Raw genomic sequence first — 4,833 nt, forward strand, 5'->3', positions numbered from 1 at the left:
GATAACAGTTGTATGAGCCCCTAATAAAATGTTTTAAAAAAAAAGAATGATGAGGGCAATGAATGTACAAATGCGCTTTACACAATTGCTGTATGTATGGATTGTGATGAGTTGTATGAGCCCCTAATAAAGTGATTTAAAAATAAAAAGCTCCCAATAAAATGATATATATATATATTGATATATATCAATATGTAAAATTACTGTTTAGGCCTATACAGTGGTTTTCCATATCTAAACCACCCCACCACCCCAAATTCTGCCATTATACCAGGTCAAAATGGTAATTTTGGCATGTTGCTGTGATACTGGAAGCGATGCCATTAGTATTTAAAATACTAGCAGGGTTGCACATAGTGGACAGATTTCAGCAGAACTTCCAGACTAAGAGCAGATTTGCTATATGGAATAAGCTGTCCACATGTGAGGAATTGGCTGCAGAATGTCTAAAGAATAGCAGTGAAATAGCAGTATATATTGTCAGATAAACTGCTGTGACACAGGTTGGAAAGCACTCAAAATATAACTGGGAAAAGTAGGCTCCTCAAAGTAGAGTTGACATGAATGGAGTAAAGTTTTCAGGACCTTCATTTGATGATACGGCACAATGCAAAGTGAGGAGAAACAGCTGCAAATATCTGTTAATAATCACAGCATGGAATGTGTGAAGGATGACCCTAAGAAAATTGATAATCATTGAAAGTGGAAAAATAAAATTGAACGCATCAGATTGTTATCTTAGGCATTAATGAGCTGAATGAACTGATACTGGTTATTTGGAGGCAGACATTCATGAGCTTTCCTATGCCAAGAATGACAGATTCAGGGAGAATGACAACACGTTGGTCATCAAAAAGGGTAGTTCAAGCTTTATCTTGAAGTGCGGTGCTCTGAGAGGATTATCTATGTGTCTGCAAGGGAGACCAGTTAATCCACTAGTATCCAAATTTACAAACAAGCCACTAAAGCTAATGATGAACAAGTGAAAAGATTCTACCAACTTCTTGAGTCTGAAACTTGCAAACTTACAAGTTTCAAACTTGCAAACCAGAAGCATTGATAACTATTGGTGACATGAATAAGAAAGTTGGAAACAGATCAGTAGTTGGAAAAATGCCAACCAAGAATCTTTTATCATTTTTTTCCCCAAGAATCTTTTATACAGCAAAATTGTCCCTTAAAGAAGAGGGATAAATTAGGGCATTTTGAGATACGGAGAAATTAAAAGAATTTGTAAAGACATTCTAAAGAGTGTTCATTGGACAAAGAATCAACAACAGCAGACAATAATCTAAGATCAACATATTAGACACCACCTTCAGAAATCAAACCACTAATCAAAGCATACTTATAAGACTGAAAATAGTGAGTCAGGGTTATTATTCCACCTTGAAGACAATTGCAATAAAGTGGAATAGTGTAGAAACAAAATATTTGCAAAGAAAGGAAAATTTTAAAACCATGAGATAACAGATTTCTTAAACTTGGGAAGCAAATTAAAAACAAGATGACCTCAAAGAAAATGAAAATACCTCATCAAAATAAAGCAAGGAAAATCACAACAAATTTTAGAAAGTAAAATAACAGCAAAGGAAAAATATTACAAACGAGTTGAACTCAGCACAGAAATTTATGAGGAACAAAGACACCAAAAACACCACAAGAAACTCACACAGCAAAATGACATGAATTCATACCCATGACTAATGACAGTGAAAGTAAATGGATTAAATGAATCAGTGAAGAGAGAGAGGGTAGCAGATTGGACAAGAAAGCAAAACCCTTTTGTAAGGAGAAGTCATTAAAAAAAACAGACACATGAACAAAATAGATTAAAAATCTCAAAGGATTAAAAAATATATACCAATGAATGGCAAAATGCATAAGAAAACAAGACCCATTGATATGCTACATAAAAGAAATATACTTTAGACACAGACAAAACCAGACTAAAAATCAAAGAATGGAAAAAATAGATCAAGCTAATTGTAGTCTTAATTATGTTGTCTGTTTAACCTCTAGGACATAATACCCGTTGCAATGCCTATACAGAACTCAGACAAGAGTCACGATAAAAAGGTTTATTGAGGAAGTTAAATTGTAACACCAGTAAAATGCTCAGGGTTGTGTTGTTTATCAGGACTTGTTACAAAGTTCTTGCAGGTCTGCTAATAAATGCCCAAAGGGGCATACCACTCTGCTGTAAGCCTCAACTTGAAATGAAGGCATTCAGCTCCAGTTCTGTGGGTCAGCAAATCCAGCTCCCTGAATTAAGTGCCCAGAGTTACCCCACTCCAGTAAGCCTCAGCTCAAAGTTATTCAGCTCCATTTCTGTGGGTCAGCAAGCCCAACTTCCTGAATTACATGCCCAGAAGCACCCCACTCTGCAAGCCGGCTCCTGCATAAGCACTCAGCTTTATTTCCTCTAGGGGCTGAAAACGCCTTCACTCTGTTCCATGCTCTGGCTCCTGATTTGCTGATGTTCCTTTGATGTTATAGCTGTCATCTGGATCTAGGAGTTTCACTGTGCAGGGATCTCAGCTCCAGAGGACACTCTCCACTCCTGGCCCTTGCTGGTAATGAGAGCCCTCCTCCTGCTTCTTGGGGGCTCATTTTGCTACATAAGATGGCATTCCAAGGACTCCTGTTCACAATTACTCATAGATGAGTCCTATCGGTATCTTTCCCCACCTTCTTAGCAGACCCATGCAGGAAAGGTTGTTTGGTGAGAGTTAGAGACTTTGGCTAGAAAAGCCACATTAAATAATGCACTGTCTCTGCACTACCTGTAGTAAAAGAGAAAAGCAGGAGTAGCAGTTTTAATGTGTGATAAAGTCGTTGTCAATGTAAAAGCCACCAGGAAAGACAAAGAAAGCCATTACATAATTATTAAAGCCACAATTTAAAAAGTAAACAAACCCATAATAAATTTCTCTGCACCCAAAGACTCTCAAAATACATTGACCAAACTCATATAAATATATACTCTGACAAAAATGGGAGATTTCAATACTCCCCTTTCAAAGAAAATTATATCAGCCAGAAAGAAAATGAACAAAGATACAGAATTAAACAGCATAATCAATATGATCTCTTAGTCATATACAGAATTCTTTACCCAACAACAGCATAATGTATATTTTTTCCCAGCATATATGGAATGTAATCCAGAATAGATCGTGTGAGTCCACAAAACAAGCATCAATAAATTAAAAAACGTCATTTCTAACCATCTTGTTAGAAAATCTGTAAGAAGAAGATCAACACCGCTGCCCCCACCCCCCAAAAAATCGAAGGCATGAAAATTGAACAGCACTTTACTTTTTTTAAAAATGGGTAATTTAAGAAATAGGATGCAATTGAAAACTCCCTGAAAACAAATGAGAATGAAAATTTAGCATACATTTTAATAGCTGGGCACCATCAGCTTTCTTCACCACATTTGCTTATGCACCCATTTGTCCTCGGCGATTGAAGTAGTTAGTTTATTGTGCCAATCTGGTCAATAAACACATGTGGGGTTAACTGAAGGGTGGAGGGATAAATGGCTCAATGAGCCTTGCCTTTCTAGTTCTCGGGTCTCTTGCTTACGGATGGTCAGACCAGGTTGCAGCTGCGTTAGCCGGTTCTCTGCTTCAGCTTTTAAGGCTCACTTCCTGCAAGACATCCCTGAGGAAAAGCCACATGGACCTACCCTAGTGCAGCCCTGGGTGCTGGAACAGCCATGTGGAGACTCCTGCCAGTGCTGAGATGCTTACAAGTTCACTGATTCGGCTTTCCTCCTGCAGTCAGCGTCATAGTGAAATGGAGCGTCTTTGTGAGATGGAGGAGGACTTTGTGGATTGGGGTCAGACATATGGGCTAATGTTGGACTTGTGGGCTTGGGCAGCACTGGGTTGGGATGTTTTCTTGATGTGCACTTAACCTTTATATAAAACTCTCTCTTATACATGTTTCTGTGGATTTGTTTCTCTAAAGTACCCAGACTAACACAGTGATCATGTCAGGAAGGTGAGCACCATGGAATGCCAGGTTAATAGAACAAAGTGTTCTTGCGTTGAGGGAGTACTTAAGTGGAGGCCCAATGTCCATTTGCTACATTAATACTAAGCCTATAAATATATGTACTGGTACATAAATCTATTTCCCCATTATCATCATATATAAATATATTTACATATGTACATGCCTGTATTTAGACTATATAAATGCCCTTTGCCTCCAAGTTCTTTCCTCTATTAGGTTTTACTTTCATCTTGTCCCACTATCATATTCAGCCTTCATTTGAGTTTCAGTAATTCCTCATGGTTAATTGCCCTTGAACAAGTCCTACCAGGCCTCCTACACCCTCCTCACCGTTGATTTTAGATCACTTGTTCTTTCCTTGTCCCTGAGTTTGTTAACACCCACTTCCTTTCCCCCACCTCCCCCTCTCCCACATCCCCCCAGAACCATTGGTCCAATTGTTTTCTCCTCCAGATTGTTTATCCTGCCTATCTTATCTAGATAGACATACAGAGATAATAATATGCACAAAAACAAGAGAGCACAACAAAGCAACATAGTATCTGGAGTCTTAAAGGCTTAAAGATAAACAAGCAGCCATCTAGATGAGAAGCAACAAAGCCCACATGGAAGAAGCACACCAGCCTGTGTGATCATGAGGTGTCAATGGGATCAGGGATCAAAGACCCAGAACAAAAGATCATATCATTGTGAATGAGGGGGAATACAGAGTGGAAACCTAAAGCCCATCTGTAAGCAACTGAACATCCCCTTACAGAAGGGCTGCAGGGAGGAGATAAGCCAGTCAGAGTGCAGTATAGCACTGAT

Source organism: Echinops telfairi, unplaced genomic scaffold (genome assembly GCF_000313985.2).
Source record: "Echinops telfairi isolate 266 unplaced genomic scaffold, ASM31398v2 ScPeMD7_7;HRSCAF=31, whole genome shotgun sequence".
NCBI classification, from domain to species: domain Eukaryota; kingdom Metazoa; phylum Chordata; class Mammalia; order Afrosoricida; family Tenrecidae; genus Echinops; species Echinops telfairi.